Source organism: Ictidomys tridecemlineatus, chromosome X (assembly GCF_052094955.1).
Source record: "Ictidomys tridecemlineatus isolate mIctTri1 chromosome X, mIctTri1.hap1, whole genome shotgun sequence".
NCBI classification, from domain to species: Eukaryota; Metazoa; Chordata; class Mammalia; order Rodentia; family Sciuridae; genus Ictidomys; species Ictidomys tridecemlineatus.
In genome coordinates, this window is record NC_135493.1 from 52734219 (window position 1) to 52755709 (window position 21491).

General features: G+C 34.1%; 1 pseudogene; it reads left to right on the top strand.

The window, feature by feature from the left end:
- Positions 1–1560: 1560 nt before the first annotated feature.
- The window catches only part of LOC101967016 (uncharacterized), a 95297-nt pseudogene continuing 75366 nt past the window's right edge, over positions 1561–21491 (top strand).

The window sequence follows — 21491 nt, forward strand, 5'->3', positions numbered from 1 at the left end:
AAGTTGGCTAGACTCTTTTCGAGATGATATATTTTGTCTTCATTGTCTGACATTCTGACATCTACTTGCTCCACTCTGCTAGTGATACTCTCAATTGAGTTTTTAATTTGGTTTATAGTTTCCTTCATTTCTAGGATTATTGTTTGATTTTTTTTATAATCTCTATCTCCTGGTAAAGTTACTTATTTGCTTCTTGAATCTGTTTATGTAATTCATTTTCAATGTGTTCTTTCATTGTTTGCATTTGCTGTCTAATGACCTCTTTAAGATTCCATTCCGACTGTGTAAGGTATGCCTTGAGTTCTTTATCTGACTATTTTTCTGATGACTCTAGGTTCTCCTGTAGCTTTGGGCTGTCCTGCATTGTTTGTAATCCTTTTCTTCCTTGTTTTTTCATGGTGCTCATGTCACTTCTGGCTCTGTTTGACTGCTGAGTTACTGTTTATTCCTATAAATTTATTTTGGTTTTGTGTATTTCTAGGGTCTCTCCTTTGTGATGGGAGACTATGTCTAGAGATGTTGAGTTTTATTGTACTTTAAAACAGATTCATTCATTTCATAAAATGCTTACGGATTCTAATGACATATAGCGATCTGCGGTTTGGTGTTGGGACTTATGTTTAGGTCAGGTGATGTGATGGTATAGAGGTTGGTATATCTTGGCAACCTTGGAAGATTTCTCTACTAACGAGGGATATTAACAGGAGAATGGTCCAGAGTATTTGGGGGTAGCTAGGGAGTTGGGAGCACTATATATGGCCTTGGAACATTTATCTATATACATTTAGTAAATTAACACATAAACAGAGTCGTAATGCTTGGGAAGAAAGGTATGAGAAGAGGAAGGAAGAAGTCACTAAGGAGAATTAGAGAAAATAGGTAGAATTCAAAAATAGTAGGAATAGGAAATTTGAAAAGGAATGAAAAAAAAAAACAAGATAAATGCAGTCTTAAAGTTTGATTAACTTCTCTTCCAGTAGGTGGAGCTGTGCCCACTGGGCCAAGCTTTTCCTCTCAATATGCAGGTAACAATCCCTGTGAGGCGGCTCTTCCTCACCCACTGGGCGACTCTCCAATCCTGGTTGCCCAGGGCCTTTCCTGGACTCCAGCCACCTCCCCGCTTTTCTTCTAGCCAGGCCCCACTCACTGGTGGCGTTCTCCACAGAACTAGCTACATGCAGGGCCTGCAGCTCCCGGGTGCCCTATTTTCTTGACCAACTGTGCACTCTCTCTGTTTGCCATTCACCCAGACCCCAAGGTTGTGGAGCACGGGGCTGGGGACCCTCAACTTATTTTGCCTGGTTCCCTCCGGTAGCCACGCCCTTGGGAGTTGGTGCAAGAGACTTCGTTTGTCAGCGCCATTGGAAGTGGTAGCCGGGGGTCAGGCGCCGCTCCTGACTCCCTCGGGTCCAACAATCATGCTCAAAGAGAGCTGGGGAGGGGCCCTAAAGATTTCCCTGCTGTGTGGAGAAGGGGGGCCCAGGGGTCACACACCTGCAATCCGGCTCTTGCTGTGGAGTGACTCCATCTGCCAAATTCTGGAGACATCAGTTCTCTGCTATGGCGGACGTGGTTCTCTCTGCCAGGGTGTTTGATGCGAAGGGTGGGTCTGGTCCGTCTCTTCCAGGTCCCACCTCAGTTCTCGGCCCACTGGCCTATGGAGGCTTGGTTGGCATCACCTCAAAAGGTTCACAGAGGAACCTAAGAGTTGATTCTCTATTCCACTGGAGCATCATTGTAGCGCTGAGTCCCAGAGTTTGGCGGCAAGACGCAAACAATCAGCCAAAAACTGTGCTTGTGGCAGCCTGAATTCACCTCCGTCCAGCCCACTGTGGCCTCTGAGAGGCTCAAACTGTTCGTCCTAGATCCAGTTCACTCAGCATTGCCAAATGTTCCTGAGCAAACAGCATTCAATCGGTTTGAAGACTCTCTTTGCCGGCGCAGCAGAAGAGGTCACAGGATTGATCTCTCCATACCCGCCGCCATCTTTTTTCTCCGCCACATTAGAATTTTATTGCACAGTGAAGATATTTAATTATTTTCCTGTGTTACATTCTTTCTTAGCACCTTTATTAAGAACCTCTCATGCTGCCTCCTGCACTGCCACTACCGCTCTCCCAAGAATTTTTACAAAAAGAAATTTACAAAATGTGTTATATTTTACCACTTCTACTTTTAACATATCTTAGGCACTTGAGAACATCTAGAAAGCCTAGATATTAAAAAAAAAAAAAAACAACGTTTTCAACTGTATACACAGTAATGACAAATAAAATGTACATACAAAGCAGCGGGTATTAGCAGCATGGTGGTGCATACGTGTAATCCCAGAGGCTTGGGAGGCTGAGGCAGGAGGATCATGAGTTCAAATCCAGCCTCAGCCAAAGTGAGGCACTAAGCAATTCAGTGTGACCCTGTCTCTAAATAAAATACAAATAGGGCTGGGGATGTGTCTCAGTGGTTGAGTGGTGTCATGTAAAGACTTTTTTTTCATAGAATAACCATTTTTTTTTGTAGTAGGGATTGATCTCAGGGGCACTCAACTACCTATCATCATCTTTGGGGGCTCCACTCACATTTCAGGATGGTTAAGGCCTCTGTTTGCCTTGTTGGGACAAGGTGCAGTCTCAAGGAGCCAGTACAGAGCAGTCACAGAGACCCCTAGTCTGCAAAGCTCTGCTGTCCAACACACTGCTGGGCTTTTGCATCCAATCTCCTTCTTAGGACCTCGAAGTGCCTGCTGGCCTCCATGGTGTTGGGGCAGCAGCCATTCTTCTCATTATGCCACACCTGCAACCACTCAAAGGTGCCACATCCTCAGGGGTGGATAGGATTCCAACAGCAGACCTGCAGGGTCCCGGGTCTGACAGATCGCCGCCACCATCACATCTCCAGCCAGGGTGATAGGCTCAACAGTCCTTCACAGCCAGAACCAGCCAGTGGGCAGTTGTAGCAGGAGTTCTGGGCGACTTCAGGGCAGAGGCTAAGGCATGTCCCAGGGGCTCCCAAGCTCGCCCAGTGGCCTGGGGCCAGAGGGACTAGGAGGGCCCTGGAGAGCAGGACCTTTTCTCACCACGCTGTATACTGGAACTCTATTAACATCTTCTTTATCTAAAACACTTTTACTTTCTGGTTGAATACCTTCACTTTAAAACATTCACAGAAAATATACATATACATACACACACACATATATATATATATGTATAGTTTATATAATATGATAATTTATGTATAATATATTCAACTAAATAAATATAAATATATATTTAATATACACAAATTTAAATATATAAACCTTATAGTTCATTGTTCAGTGAACAGAATTCATAGCTACAGCTAAGCATTTAAGAACATTCTTCATACAATACTTTGCTTTCTTATCCTTTCCTGGCTTTCCAACCTGCCATAATTTTTTTTTGTTTGTTTTTACCATTTCATTAAAACTGGTCTAGATATACTCACCAGTAACCCCTTAATTACCAAATCTAATGGGCATTTTCTAGTTCTCCTTTTCTATTCTTGACATTTGATGAAATTTTAACTAATTGTCCTTGCTTTATGTGACCCCCATATTCTCCTAATTCTCTCATATGTCTCTGACCACTAGTTTTGTTTTTCATAAGCTTCTGTTCCTTTCCTTTTCCTAAAATGTTAGTTCAAGAATAGATACATATACACAGTCCTTCACAGCCAGAACCAGCCAGTGGGCAATTGTAGCAGGAGTTATGTGACGATCAAGAATGGAACTCTATTTCAAGAAATTTTATATTATTTTATGGTTCTGTTTAGTTGAATGCCTCCATCATAAGCCTGTGAACTTCTTCAGAGATAGCTTGCATCTTAATCCTCCTGGCAAACAATAAGACATTAGAATGCATGTTAAGGGAATTAATTTACTTATTTTTACAACTCTGAATAAATCAGAGTATACCTTTTTCTGTAAGTTTATATGTCAAGTGACTTTAAGTTTTTGTTTTCTTAAACTATATAAAACCTTTTCTTATCTTAACATATTTAATTCTTATAAAAACACTCAGGCAAGAAATATGTAATCAATTTCATTTTATATGTAAAAATTTCTCAGAAAAGTTTAATAATTCTGTCTGTGGTCACATAACAATTAAATACTGGATTCTGAACTAAAACCTTAATGACTTTTTTTTAATGTTTTTCTAATATTCATTTGGTACATCCAGCATAACTACATTATTTATTGTTATTGTTCAAATTGTAATATTCACAAGAACAAGGTACTTGACCCATTTTCCATATTCAAAATAACCAAGAAACATAAATAAAGGCAAGGGGTAAAAGAAACTGGTTAACTATACATTAATGATATATATATATATATATATATATATATATATATATATATATATATAATTTTTTAAATAGATCACATTTTTGACTATGCTTTTGGAAATAAATACTCATGTAAAATGTGAGCAAGTAAGTGCAGAATGTACAACAATTTAAAATCAGCCCCAAACCAAAGATTTCAAAAAACAAAACCAAAAATAGTAAAGAGTCTATTTCAATGTTAACTATAGAATTGCATGTCTTTGTGAGTTTTTCTAGTTCTAAAAAAGTCCTAAGTATAATTTAGAACATTAAATTATAAAGCACATAAGCTAAAATAATTGGTTATTAAAGACCACAGATAGTAACTAATCTGTGCATTAACTTTGGGAGGTGCCACATAAATGAACTTTATTTAGATATTTCAATTAAAGCCCTGGGGAGATGCATGTAGAACTTAAAGTATTTTATCATTTGTAATTCCCTGGTAATTTACGTTTATATTTCAACAAAAGGATAATATTTTTAGATATAGTGATATTTCATTCAGTGTTTGAGGAAAGAATTTTCTTACAATTGTAAAAAGTATTCAGTAAAAGTGACTACAGCATGAGAATTTAAAGACTGACCATGATCTATTTAAGGTTATAATTGTATGGGAAAATAGGAACAGGGATACAGGAATCTAAAACAAGTGGAATTGCTTAATATAGCTTCTTAAATGCGGATTAATCAAGTTTATATACATATAACCATACCCAGATCATTGTTTTTACTCTTCAGGCAATGTTGTATGAAGAATTGAGATTTCTTCATTCATTCAACTACGCAGATATTAATTCTCCAAATTTTTTATTTAGATTCTGCTATATGCCAAACATTTTTCTAGACACATAATGATACAATAATGGACACAATAATGGCTTCAAAGATAAATAAATAAATAAACATGTGTCTATGTGTGGAACTGTGGCAAGAGAAAAGGGCTATAAAGGTTCTTCGGGATGATTCCTCCTCTGACATGGTAGCACTTTAAAAGAAATGTAAACAAAGTGAAGCAACAATGAAATTAGCTGATAGTAATGCTCCAAGCACAGTAAACAGCAAATACAAAGTTCAGGAGTATGTTTTTCATATATTAGAAAGAGCAAATAAGCAAGGGGTGGAGCAGTACAGGTGATGATGCAGAATGAGGAATAGGCTAGGTCAAATAGGACATTATGTATTAATGACCAGACTTTGGATTTTACTCTAAAGGCAATGGAAAACTACTGGAAGGTTTTGAGTATGGAAATGATGTTAGATTATTCAAAAATAGTACAATTTTACTTTACAGATCAATCAAAATATGCATTAACAGATTTGCATAAATATAAATAAAAAATATTTTATAAGAAATGTTATAGATCACAAGATGTCTTTCCAAAAAAAGCTGTTAGAATAAACAAATTCTGTAAAGTTGCAGTATACAAATAAATGGACAAAGATCAATTGCATTTTGATAAACTAAAAAAAAAAAACTGAGAAAAGAAATTAAGAAAACAAAATTACTGTGGCATCAAAAAAAGTAAATTACTTAGGAATAAACAAATGGGACTGAGGTTATAGCTCAATAATAAGAGTGCTTACCTAGCATATGCAAGGCCTTGGCATTGCAAGCAAAAGAAAAAAAGAAAAAAAGAAAATCTCTACACTGAGAACCATAAACACTGATGAAAAATATTAAAGACGTAAATAAATGGATAGTTAGCCTATGCTCATATGTTGGAGGGATTAATATTGTTAAAGTGCCTGTACTAGTTCATATTCTTTTCCTACAATGAAACACCTGAGGCAGGATAACTTTATAAAGAAAAGATGATTGTTCAACTCACAGTTTTAGCAGCTGAACATCCAAACATAGTGCAGACTTTTCAAAGAGCCCCCTTGGCTGTGTCACTTAATGGTGGAAAGCAGTGTCTACAATACATATTGAAGGGGAGATATGATCATCAAACAGGAAATCAGAGAGCCTGAGATCCCACAATCTTTCCCAAGGGTAGACACACAGACCTAAACAGTACCCACTAGGCTTTACCTTCTAAAGACTCCATCACCTCCTAAATTGTCACATTAGGGACCAAGTTTCCAATACATAAAATTTTGGAAAACACACTTAAGTCATATCGAAACTGTAGCATTGTGCATACCCCCACAAAGTGATTTTCAGATTCAATATAATCCTTATCAAAATGCCAACAGAAATACAGAAAAAAAAAATCCTAAAATTCATATGGAATTACAAAAGATCTCATGTAGGCAAAGAAATATTAGATACAAAGCTGGAGATATCACATTTTCTGATTTCAAAATATATTGCAGTTATATAATCAAAATAATACTGTATTAGCATAAAAACAGGTATATAGATCATTAGGGAAGAATAGAGAACCCAGTAATGAATTCATGTATTTACAATCAAATCCATATATTTATAGCCATTATGGAAACTAGTACTTAAGTTCCTCAAATCATTAAAACTAGAACTACCATAGGACCTGGCAATTATATTTCTGGCTATATATCCAAATCAAGAATTTAAGGAAAAGAATTACCAAGTTGTCCTGTCTTAAAATTTAAAGATTTTGCTATTATATTAAGATTTTCCATATAATTTTTTCTTACTCTCAAGTGCCATCTATTTTTATCTTAAATTATTAATTTTTTCTAACTCCTCTGTTCTTATTTAAATGTACTAAAGATTTTAAATGATGGCATAGTTTTAAAACGTTTTATGCTTCAAATGTGCTTTTTCTTTCCTGTTTCTGAACTGAAGCATTAGGAAGTATTAAGCAGTCTTATTTCTGTTAAAATGAATACCAAATACTCTAGCACTAATGCAGTGAAAGAAAACATTTATTTTTATAATAATATAGTATTTATTACAACAAAGTTAAATTCTTCAAAAACATGACTTATTTATCTAATGTACATTTACTGTATGGTCATGATGTACCAGCTAATCTGCTAAGTGCTTTACATGTTTTATTGCATTTCATTTCATTCAAATATTATTAGGTGGTTACTATTACAAGCAGTCTACTTGAAGATAGGACTATTGTCTTCTTTACCACAAAAACCAGTGTTAATTAAGAGTGCCTGGAACATAATAGTTGTTCATAAACACTTATTAAATTAACTATTGAATATATGTCTAAATTTCTATTATACAAGCAAAAAAGCTGAGGCACAGAGGTGTAAGAGACTTTTCAAGTTTATATAGCAGATGCATACCATAGCCAGGACTCAACCAAGTTCCCTCTGACCCCAAATTACTTTCTCAGACCACTATTTTATTTTGCTTCTGTGAAATCTGACATTCTCATTTTGTGATATTTCCCTCATCTGATACATTCACAATGTAATAGTGGTCCCTTCACCTTCTGAATATAGCCCTCAGTGCTCTAAGGTTGATTTAAAAAAAACAAACATTTTTTTTCTCTCTCTCCTCAGCTTTCCCCCTCCCTAACAAGATTAGGGAGACAGTGTTATCTTTTCTTCCCCCTAGTTAATTGCCTTAGAACACACCCACTACTGGAAGGAGATATCTGCAAAGTATCTGGGAAGTGAATATCTCCCAAATTAACAAGTGAATCCTAACAGTCATCCAGGGCACCCTAGGACCCCATACAGAGCACAAGTGGAATGCAACCCTTAAAGAATTTCTTTAAAACACCCCTGTCCTCCTGATCAGGAGAGTCACAACCATTGGGACAGGAGTCCGCTGTGTTTCTCCTTTGCTAGCAAAGCAATAAACCTTCTTTTTCCTTTTTCTCAAAGCTGAGATCTCAATATTAATTTGGCATTGATTGGCATTGGGGACAGGAACCGAGCTTTCGGTTACAATACTAACTTTATTCCTGATATCAATTTTCCATAGCCACTTTCCTTTTGAGTGTTCTTAAATTTCTGATCCTCTAGAGTGGTAAAGTCTTTAGGTTAATGAAGTCTATTTTTTTTCCTGCCTGAGGTCTTTAAGCAATTTCACAAACATTTTTTGTACCAGAAAATATTTTTGAAAATTTGCAAGTCTTGTAACCCACAGAATGATTTTGCAACAAATTTCTAGAACATGAGATAAAAGTCCAAAGTATAAAGACATATCTAAAGTCAACATAGAATGCTGCCATATTGTTATACAAAGGTAGGTCCTTTTCCCTGATGCCAATTCAATAATGAGACCACTTGGTTTTGAGAAAAAGGAAAAAGAAGTTTTATTGTTTTCTGAACAAAAGAGAAGCACAGGGACTCCTGGCCCAGAGGCTGTATTTCTGTCCAACAGGGAGAACAAGGGGCTTTTAAAGAAGCTATTCAAGGGTTATATTCCCTGTAGGAGGATTGTGATTCATTTGTTAATTTGGGAGAGAGAGATGAGGAGAAAACATGTCCCTTTTAAGATAAGCTTCAGTGGCAGAGCAGCAAGGGCTAAATTCAAACATGAACTGAACCACTGTTACATGATAACAGTAAGTAGCACATTTATCTAGCGAAGATGTATCAAATTACTTTTTGGAAATATAACATGATTTAATAAATCTCTTAAATGACGTAGTCCAACTTTTGTGATTTTAAGAGTTCAGACAAATGAACTCTTAAATAAGACCAATAAAAAATTTCAGACAGATATATTTTTAGAATATATTTGGAAAATTTTTCATAAAATTTTATTAATTTTCAGGGAATGAACTTCATTTTGTAGGGTAGAAAATTGTTTCTCAAAAACTTTGTTCTAATGATACCGCAAATATTTTGTTGTACAACATTCTCACTCCAAATGACATGAATTTCTTCTAAAGAGAATTAAGATGTCACCATAAATACATTTTCCAAAACTTACAGATCCATGTATTCATTTTTATAGAACAAAGAGACCAGGTTGGACGCAAACTTCACAGATAATTTCAGCCTTTATTCAGGAACTGGACTATGGAAATGGCCCCACTTTCCTGGGGGAAAAAAGAGCCACTGAACTAAGGAAGGGACTGGGCTTATATAGGTTATCCTGAAAGGTGATCTAGTGGGTTATCAGTTTTCTTGGGCACCCAGGAATTTGGGGTTTGTTCTATCAATCAGTGAAGGGGTCAGTTTGAGTGTTTAGGAATTTGAGCTATTGGGTCAGTGGTCTATGCTTGCATCTGGAGAGGATTTAGTCCTGGGAAGGTCAGTGCCCCTCAGAAGCTATCATCTTACTTTGATGAGACTTTCTGCCTGCAGGTGGTAACCAGGGAAACATTTGTCTTGGGAGATGGAAGCTGTCAGTGCAAGGCTTTCCTTTTTACTCCCTTTTTCTCAGGCCACATTATTTTAGGGACTTTTCATTTCCCATATGTATTAATTTTAAAGTTTTCAGAGCTGTTTCTGTGCTTTGGTTCATCATATAGTTACTCTATAGTGACTTTCATGAGGAGTGTGTATTACCTGCAAACCGTTATTTATGCCATCAACCATTGATTAGCTCTTTATATTATATCCTTATTGTTTTGGTCATCATACTTATTTAGTTATCATGCTTAGAGATTTTATCCCTTTTGACAGTGGAAATATTCATCTACTTCTCTCCTTTTTTAAGTGCTACTATTTTAGTAAAATCTCTCACTGAGACTACATTAGCATCTTTACAGGACCCCTGGCTGCTTCTTTTTCTTTGATTTCTCTACACATTTGAAAGTATCATTGAAAATGGTAATTTGACATTATTTTCATGGAAAATCTTCCAAAGCTGTTCTCCTTGGAATCATAAAAAATATCCAAACCCTTTATTAACAAGGCTTAATGTTATCTGGCCCCTATCTCTTCAACTACATTTCTTAGAATCCCCCATCTTGCTTTCTTCACATAAGCCCAGTAGTCTTCTCATAGACCTTAAATATAGCAACTATATTCCAATATCTTGCCATTTCATTGTCCATCCCATTCTTTGAAAAGTCTTCTCAGAATTTCACTTGGTTAACTCCTTCTCATCATTTAGGTTTCAACTAAGAAAACTGCCTTGACACCTAATTGAAGTTGACCACATCCAGTCACTTCTTGAATTTACTTTACAATATTTTTTTCTATCTAAATTGTTGTTATTTTTATAATTTTATTTTATGTCACACCTCCCTGCCATGGAATATAAAATCTAGCATATAAGGAAGTCTATTATGCTGTACTCCTAGCACATAGAAGACTATCACAAGGTAGGCTATCAAAAACATTAAATATATCTTGAACAAAGGAAGAAATTTTAAGCCTAGTCAGTCAGTTTTATCTCAGCAAGTCTCTGATGCTCAAATGCCTCCTTGGAGAAAAGGAAAATGCGACACAAATGATTCTGCATACATTAGATGAATATGTGGGGAAGTCTAGAGGTAAGCATTCCCAGTCCTCCAGATAGGGGTAGAAAAATTAGGGTACTGATGATATTTTGCTTGATTTATTACTTTTAATAAGACTGGCCCACTTTACTTCAGAAATGGTAATGAAATTGAAGCCAGATTAAAAGTTAGGTAGTCAGTGTAGTTAGGTAAATCGGGTCTAATATGGAGTAAAATCCAAAATGGAGGCCATTCTGGGAATGACTCAGGGAAAACACAGGACAATTCATGGAATGTTAATGAAGTCCCAAAGAGGCCCTAGGTCAAAGTCCACCTCAAAGAAGTGTTAACCAACAGCCCCAACAGATTTGGAGATAGCCCATCCCAGAGAAGTGATAATCCCATCCCAAAAGGTGATAATTAGGTCCACCTGTGTCCCAATCCTTCCCCATTGCATTCCATCACCAAAACTATAAAAAGGGGAGACAACCACACTTCCACGGATTCCACCTCTTGGGTCCCCTTCTTCCTATGGGAGAAGTCTTTTCTGCTGTCCTTTAATAAACTTCTAATTTCTACTCTGACCTTGCCTCGGCGTGTGCTTTTCTGGTGTTATTCTTCAACATCGGGGAAGCAAGGACTCGTTACTGGTCAACAGCGGTAACAAAATTAATGTTATCTTCTGACAATGTTTATGGACAAAACCAACTTAACTATTTTACATCCCAAAGTGAAGCTGAATGGTTAAATTAGATTTTATTTATGGTTGTTTATGCATGTGCATTTGTAGGTACTCAGCATCTGAATAACCTGACTGAAGAGATGTGAAAATATAACAGATAATGATGATGTGGTGTGTTATCAAGATCTCTCCAACAACTTAGGTGCCCTATCATGTATTGTATCTGTAGTCCCAGCTACTTGGCAGGCTGATGTAGGATGATCCCTTAAATCTAGGAGTTCATTGCAAGCATGGACAACATGGCATGATCTTGTATCACAAACAAAACAAAAAAGACCTCCCCATCACCCCATCTAGACTGATATACCTGGACTTGGGATATAGTTCAGGGTGAGAGTACTTATCTACCATGTACAAGTTCCTGGGTTCAATCTCCAGAACTATTTTAAAGACTGAAATACCCAGTACTTTGTCTCTCTAATTATTAGGGTTAATGAACTTTTATGAGCACTGAGTTCAAGTGGGCACTGTGTTGCTCAGATTACTGCCACCATGACCCCCATTTAGGACTAATTCACTCATTCTCTGAGATTACTGGTGACTGAAAAATCATAGCTATGTGTTCCTTGTTCACTTGTACCCTCAGCTTATGAGAACTATCTCATGAAAGGTCAATAAACTCTGCTGGGATAGAGTCCATGCCCAATGTTTGATTGATGCAGGAGTAAAAATGTCTGGTCTCCTTACCACAACTCAGAACAAATCTGAATAACATTCCATGGTATGGGCTGGGGCATTTGTCCTCCCTTCTTCATAGCTTAAATTCTCTCTCTGCCCTTTTTCCTTCCTTCACTCACAGGTGTTGACTCTGAAAGTACAATCCAATAAACTTCGTACAAATAATTGTCCAAATAATCTCCATGTAAATAATTGTCAAAATAAAAGTCTTGACTTTAGGACTGGTGTTGTGGCTCAGCAGAAGAGCATGTGCCTAGTACATGTGAGGCCCTGGGTTTGATCCTCAGCACCACATGTAAGTAAATAAATAAAATACAGTTATTGTGTCCAACTACAACTAAAAATAAATAAATATTTTTTTAAAAAAGTCTTGGTTGCAAAGAACCCTATTTGTGAAATATGTCTATAATCCCATAGTTCTAGTGAATCTATCTAAAAATATTTAATATTGTATATTAGAGAAAATATAACAGCCAGATAGCTGTTATATGTACATAATACACAGTACCACACAAGACATGGAAATTGAATTCATACATTTACTAAATCCATACTTATTTTGTATCCATTTATTTATTTATTTATTTACTAACCTACTTATTTTTAATGTAGTGCTAAGAATTAAACCCAGTGCCTCAGGCCTGCTAGGTAAGCACTCTACCACTGAACCACAACCCCAGTCCCTAAATCCATACTTATTAACACCTATATAATAAGTTATTCTAAGCACTAGTTATATATTGCTGCATGAGAAAGCAGAGACAAACTCCTAATGGAGTTTATGGTATTGTAGGTAAGGGACACATTAAGCAAATTAATTATTTCATTATAATAGTGATGAGTTCAACAAAAGAGAAGTAGATTATAATGAGTGCATGTGACAAAAGAGATTTACTTCAGGAGTCCTGGGAAAAAGCTTAATTGATAAAGAGACATTTAGAATGAGATCTGAAGGATAAAAAGGAGTTTGTTAACATGATAACAGAAAGGGGGGAAGGGAGTCAGTTATAATTTTATTACAAAATTGTTTTTCAATTTCATAGTTATTATCTACACAAATATGAGAAGAAGCCTGAAGGATGTTTGTCAATATTTTACAATATCAATTAGAACAAACAGTTGAAATTGATGTATGTCCTCTGTTCACTCAATAAACATTTATGTAGGTGTTACATTCCAGGAATTTGGTTAGGTATTATATGAGACTGACTAAAAATTATGGCCACTTTTCTTTGCCTAAGTATATTATACAAGGAAAAATACAAAAAGACAAATGAAATGTTGTCATAATATATAAGTTCTACAAGTAAATATCAGTGAAGTAAAAATATACAGTATCTATAATGTTTTATAGAATAAATTAACATATTTAAACAAGGCAATTTCCTACTAAGAACTACTGATCTTCTATTTTACATATAAACACACATATGTGTATATATAAATGAAGTTGATACAATTTAAAATATTCATTCCATCCTTTTTACAAGATAATTTTCATAAGCACAAAGGATCAAATTATAAATTAAATAAAAATGATCATCATTCTCATGTAAACATTAATGGGGACCAAGTTAATAGCTATTATTTATTTATGATGAAGAATATCTACCCTTGTTTGGATTCTCTTTCTCTATAATTAATTCTGGAAATAATAGAAGCAACTATGGTTTTGATATGGACAATGTGAGCTATCATTATTTGCATTTTATAAATGAGGAAACTAAGGCTTAAAGAGGTTAAGTTACTTGCCTGGTTACACAGTAAGCAATGGTAGATCCAGGATTACATGCTATATATTTTCAATTTTCATATCCTTTCTATTCAATCACAATGCTTTATACTAGATCATCATTTCCTGTTGTCCGTTAATGTGCATGTATTTATTAAGAATAATAATAGCTAGTACTTAATCAGTATTATTTATAGCCTTTTTCTATGCATTTTTCATGTAGAGATGTGCATTTTTTTTCTGAGAACATATGAGGAAGGTCCTATTATTACCATTAGATTGCAAATAAGGAAAATGAGGTACAGGGAGATTAATTAAATAGCCCCCATCCATATATCTGGAAAGGGATTAAGTAACTTGCTTAAGATTTTAAACTCAGAGACTCTGTCTCCTAAGTAAATTCCCAATACTATACTATCATGAACTCATTCAACAAACATAGAGTGGGAAAACATAGGCACTCCTCTGAAAACACATTTTACCAAAAATTGAACAAGTTATACTTAACTATTTTTATGTTCTAATTTTGACCTCTGGCTCCAATACCTATATTCTCGTCCCCAGAATAATATCAACCACTTTTTCCCATCCCTACCTATCGCCTAGTTTTACTGTTTTGGGACATTCAACTGTTATGTCCCTCTCTCCAAGAAGCCTTCCCTGAACTACAAAAAGTATACTAGGTGTTCTTCATATGTGTCCCCAGGGGACATTGTGCTTATGACTATCAGAAAACTTATACCTATTTGGAATTTCAGGTTACTTCTCTTTCGAATTAGATTCGATACTTGGTACTATGTTATAATTAACTTTTAATTTCCCTAACCTATCAAACTTCCTTGTTTATAAGAGTAAAATATTAAATGCCTTTTTATTTCTTGACACTCCATACTTTTCTTGCACTTAAAAATTTCATTAGATAGTACTGTGTTTGGTTTCTTACTTAGATGACCTCCCACAATAGAATATGAGCTCTGTGAACATGGAGAGAGTGTATCTTTTTCAACCCCAGCAGAGTGCCTGGCCATAGTCAGCACTAAGTTTATTTGTAAGTTAATGGAACCAAGTGAAAGAGAAAGATATGATTCATAAAAGCATTAGACTTAGTAATTTCTTGGGAGATGGTAGACACAAGTCAAATTAATTCTTTGTATCTAATAACTAAAAGGGAAGATATTCCAGTAGAAATATGTCAGAAAAAATATTTCTATATATTTTTTTTTCTTGACACTCCATACTTTTCTTGCACTTAAAAATTTCATTAGATAGTACTGTGTTTGGTTTCTTACTTAGATGACCTCCCACAATAGAATATGAGCTCTGTGAACATGGAGAGAGTGTATCTTTTTCAACCCCAGCAGAGTGCCTGGCCATAGTCAGCACTAAGTTTATTTGTAAGTTAATGGAACCAAGTGAAAGAGAAAGATATGATTCATAAAAGCATTAGACTTAGTAATTTCTTGGGAGATGGTAGACACAAGTCAAATTAATTCTTTGTATCTAATAACTAAAAGGGAAGATATTCCAGTAGAAATATGTCAGAAAAAATATTTCTATATATGTTTGGAAACATATGGAAAGAGTGTGATTGAGATATACTTCTACATAAAATATCTAAAAATACTTGTGCATCAAGTGAAGAAAGTAAATAAAATGTACAACAGATGGGTCAAGTCAAAAAATTCTTCATACAGAACATAAATATATCTTAATATAGTTAACCTAGTATATTTAACAACAATGTTGCTATTTGTTTATAGAATATTAAGAAACCCTTTATAAAAAATACATGTTCAGAGTGTATTTTTCCATAACCTATTCATCAAAATACTTAATAGTAGAATAAAAAGTAAAATCTGAGGAACAGAAGTAAAACTAAGTTTGGCAATTTTATAGGGAATATTAATTCAACATAGGTTATACCTGGTTTATTTGGATATTAAGCAATAAGGTGTTTTATCTCAATTATGTTGCAAAGTAGATAAAACCTTGCCCTTTAATAGAATAATTCATGAATGATAAATACTGTGTAAATTTAGCCAACTGATTGTTTTTCTATACGTTATCAAACAAGCATCTCAGTGACTTTAAAAGCAACACAGTAGAAACATGTATGCACAACATTTAGAGTTTGTTTGATATTATCCACACATAGCCTATGTATAAAGAAATTTGATTATCCTTTATGATATTGGTCTTATGACTCCAATAACATTAGTGATTAAATATGGCAAATAAACTGATCACCAAATGCTCTCTTATCTATGCAGAGATGAAGAATTGTGGGTTGAAGAACATGAAAATTCGTATATAGCTATAGAAAGATATAGTTAAAATTTACATCTTTTCTAACAGAATTAAACAAAGATAACAGAATTTTTATGTGAAAAATACTTCTCACAAGTCCAGCCACAGAGTTGCTTAAGAAATAGTTTAGATTGATATGATTGACTACCTAGAAATAAATGGATATATGTCTGATTGATATTTTTAAGTAAAAAGAACATGTTGTTAATTCCAAAAAGCACGTCTTTTTATGTGTTTGTGCCTATAAGTGCCTATAGAATTTTCCTTATATTTGCCTTCATTGTTGTTAAAGTTGTCATCTTTCTCTTCCATCTTCAACAGAAACCATTTGCTCTTTAGGTTCAGGTTTACTCTTCTCTCTCAGAATCTTGAGTACTCTTTAAGTGGATTGCAGTTTTTTTTCTTTACTAGATAATGAATTTATGTTCTTTTATTAGCCATGAAGTTATGGAAGTCTCTCTAGGTATAGTACACAAGCAGGTGGTCTAAGGCAAAGCAGTTGCTACTCTTGTGATCCAACTCTGAATACACATGACAAACCAATTATCTCTGTGCTGAAAAAGAGGAGGCCAATATACTGCTCTTAGGCCTCTCCAGGTTCAAGTGGCAGCCCTCTACTAATCACAGGGACCAAAATCCATTTGGCTCAGCTGTACAGGTCACTTATCAGTTTACATGAGTCAATATATTGAAAACCCTTTCCAAGCATACCAAAATAAGAAAAAGAAATCTACACTTGCTGAGGAAATTGCTAGGCTTCAACAAAATAAAGCTCCTTAGGGAACCCAGAAAACCTAAATTTCATTTTAACATTCACAGATAAGCAACTCTAGTACTTAGCTATTTTGCCTTCAATCTCCAAGAATGAAAACATTAAGAAAAGGAAGGAATTAAATCTCCCTCTACTGATCTACCTACCTATGTATCATCTCAAAATTAGGAAAATTATACAAGAGGCACAGAGAACAGATACAGGATACCATGGATATGAATAATAAAATTCCTTAAACCAAATAAAGGAATAAAAAGAAGAGAAATAATAATTAAAAAACAGAATGAAAGGAAATCATCCTAAACTGAATAAAGTCCTGTATGTAGACTGAAAATTTTTACTGAATAACCAGTAGATTTGTGAAGAGAAATAAAAGTGCATATATCCTTGTAGAATTCCTGAATTCAGAGATGAAGAAAAAATATTTTCCCCTTCCCCAAATGAAGAATAATCTTTTTACAAAGGAAAAAAATCAAGCTAATATAGAACTTCTCATCTAGAAGTTGAAATTAGAAGCTAAAAGACAGAGGAACAAGCCACAGACTATTGACAGAAAAGGTTTATAATCAAATATTACTATACCCAGTCATATTATATTCATCTGTAAGGGGAAAAGAAAAAGATTTCAAGATGCATGAGAGTTTGTAGATTATAAAAACAGTGAACCCCCGAAATATGAAAATATGTGAGAAGGTACTCTGACTACAAGCTTATTTAGTTAGAACAGAGAAATCAAGAGAGAGGGGAAAAGATGAATGTATAGCACCATCAGTGATAAATGTATTTTTCAAGTATGAGTTTCGTGAATGCTTTCAATGTAATAGAGAATTTATGCTGCACAATATAAATAAGAGACTGGAAACACAAACATTGAAGGGAAAATGTAACAATAGCCTGATTTTAAAAAATTTGTTATTGGGATTTTTTGTTTAATATTCATACACACATAAAATTTGGTTGATTTTATCTTTCATTATTCACCCTTACCCTTCCTTCCTTCCTCCCCAAAGTCCCTGTCCTCCTATCTACTGGTCCCCCTTATATTTTCATGAGATTGCCACCCCCATTTTGGTCCTCATTCCTTTCTAGCTTCCCTATATGAGAGAAAATGTATGCTCCTTGACTTGCTGAGTTTGGCTTATTTCAAATATTCTCAAGTTCCATCTATTTTACTGACATAATTTTGTTCTTCTTCTTTGGCTGAATAAAACCATATTTTCTTTGTCTATTCATCATCTATTTACAGACACCTTAGGCTGATACCATAATTTGGCTATTGTGAATTGTGCTGCTATAAACGTGGGTTTTCATGTATCACGACAATATGTGGACTTTAATTCTTTTGGATAAATGCTGAGGAGTGGTATAGGTGGGTCATAAAGTGAGTTCATTCCTAGTATTTTTATTACTAAAAGCTCAGTCCTTGTTTCAGAGCAATGAGGGTTATTTTCAAAAGGTGAAGTGGACCACTGTTACATTTTGAGGAACTTCCATACCAATTTCCACAGTGGTTCTACTAATTTACAGTTCTACCAATTGAATGGAGTATAATATTTTTTTTCCACATATTCACCAGCATTTATTATTATTTGTATTCTTGATGACTGCCATACTAACTGGAGTGAGATGGAAACTCGGTGTTATTTTCATCTGCATTTTCCTAATTGGGAGAGATGCTAAACATTTTCTAATATATTTGTTGGCCATTCCTATTTCTTCTCTTGAGAAATGTCTCTTTGGTTCATTTTCCCATTAATTGACTGTGTTATTTGGGGCTTTTTGGTGTTAATGTTTTTGAGTTCTTTGTATATTAACACCCTGGATATTAATACCCTGTCAGAAGAGTAGCTGGCAAAGATTTTCTTCCATTCTGTAGGCTCATTTTTCATGCTTTTAATTGTTTCTTTTGCTGTGAAGAAGGGTTTTTTTTAACTTTATGCTATTCTATTTATTAATTATTGGTATTATGTCCTGAGCTTTAGGGATTTTATTAAGGAAATTATTGCCTGTGCCTGTATATTAGAGTGGTGACCTTACATTTTCTTCTAGCAGTTTTCAGTTTCAGTTCTAATTCCAAGGTCTTTGATCCATTTTGAGTTGACTTTTGCAGAGGGTGAGAGAAAGGGACCTAGTTTCATTCTTCTACTTATGGATATCTAGTTTTCCCAGTACCATTTGTTTACAAGACTATCTTTTCTCCAATGGCCCCTTTGTCAATGATCAGATGACTTTATTTGTGAAGGTGTGTCTTTTTGTCTTTTTTGTCTCTAGAACTAATTTCTTAAAATTAATTTCTAAGTACCCTAATTTTGGGTAAAAATTAGTAAAATCTAGGAAATATTTCTAAAAGGTTAAGTTTCATTTAGGAAGGAAGAATGAACATTTCAGTGGAATTATGATTTTTTTTTTTTACTTTTTTTGTGTGTTGTGTTATTTCTGTGTTATTTGATAATCACTTTTAAGAATGTAAAGATAATCATCTGCAGAATTTTAAAAAATAGTAGAAGGACATATTTAACCAGAAGGAGAAATGTAATGAACAAAATACTGAACAATTCACAAGAAAAAGAGAGGAATAATAACAAAATTATAAGCAATAATTATAAGATAAAATAACAAAATTATAAACAAATTATAAGATCACAAGAAAAACCAAACATATCAACTATCTCGAAAGTGCTCAAATGACATTTTAAAATTAAAAAGTTAGATGTAATTGAAAACAATACAAAAATGTAATGTTTTGAAGAAATATATCTAAAAAAAAGAAGTTAAAAATAAAGAACGTATTATTATATTACAAGCAAATGCAAATGAAGAGACAACAGGAGGTTTACCATTTTTTACCTGAAAAAGAGTATTCTGGGGGCTGGAGTTGTGGCTCAGCAGTAGAACACTCACCTAGCAAGTGTGAGGCCATGAGTTTGATTCTCAACACCACATAAAATAAAAATATATTCATAACTAAAATATATGTATTGTGTCCAACTACAACTAAAAAATAAATATTTGTAAAAAAAGAGTATTCTGTGGTCAATCAGCATTAAATAGGAAAATCTGAATATAAACTATATATGCATATATACTTATATATATGAAATAAACTCCCTTTTTCACACACACACACACACACACACACACACATACACATATATATATATATAGAGAGAGAGAGAGAGAGAGAGAAAATGATCTCTTAATAAATAAATTAGAGCATAAAGATTTGAGGAAACATTCAGTAAGCTCAATTGTCTATAAGTTTTTTATCCTACAAAAGGAAAATATATAATATTTTATGGTCCTGGAATATTTACAGAAACCGTTCATGTGTTTATCTATATAAAGGTTATTAATATATTCAGCAAAGTAGAGCTTTTAGAGGATATATTCTCTAATCATAATACCATTACATTTAAAATTAATTTTAAAGACACCCTGAACTATATAAATATTAAGAAATACCATCATAAATCACCCTTGATCAGTGAGCAAGTAAAATAAAAAATTATAATTATCTTTAAACTAATTAAATAACCATTACCGCAGCCTAAGATGTACTTAAGACATTTACCTGTTGTTTTAAAACCTGAGACTGAAAATAAATTAACTGAATATTAACTTATTATAAGAGCAATATTGACAAGAGATAAATGGAAATAAAATAAAAGACATAAAGATATATTTAATTAAATAACCAGAAGAATAGAATGGATAAATAATACTAAAAAATATTTTCTTTGAAATAAAACCTTTAGAAACCAAGAAAGTAAATTTTTTTCATTTTAGATACAAGTCAGGTATAATAACCACAGATGTGAAAGAGAACACAAGTGTTAAGAGAATATAGCTGATGATTTCACAGAAAAAAATTACTAAAATTCACACAAGGAGAAACAGAAAAAAAAGAGAGAAGAAATGAAAAACTCAACAAGAGAGTAACCCCAGATATTATAAAAAAAATAATGAACTAAAAGAACCAGGATTTTATCTTCTAACTTTTATAAAAATAGCATGTACAAGACTATCTTCCTCATGAGGAATGATTTAAAATATCTGAACAGTATGAATAATAGTGTTTAGAGATATTGGAGAGCAATTAAATAAGTCAGGACCTAAGCCAGGTTCCTAGAGAGAAGGAACATTGAAGTAAGATCTATTCTTACCACCTGATTTTCCCTTTAGGACAAATGCCAAATTGGAAACCATAGCCAAAGCATGTAGTTATCTCAAAGAGCAGGGAGACAAAAATTGTGTTCAGGAGTACAAAAGCATACACCATTTGAGAGGCAAAAATCCCAGACAAAGGAGAACTGCAGATACATATATGTACCAAATATTCTGCATAGTTTTTACCCTGAGTCATTTTCAACTTTTAAGGTATTGTTTTAGTCTGATTTTCTTTTATAAGATTTTTTGTTCTTTTTAGTTATACATGACAATAGAGTATAATTTGACTTATTTATACAAATATGGAATACATCTCATTCTAATTAGGATCCCAGTCTTGTGGTTGTACATGATATGGAGATTCACTGTGGTGTATTGACACATAACAAGAGTGATATGTTAGAATCACTACACTGCCTTCTCTATTCCCATTCCCCTCCCTTCCCCTCACTC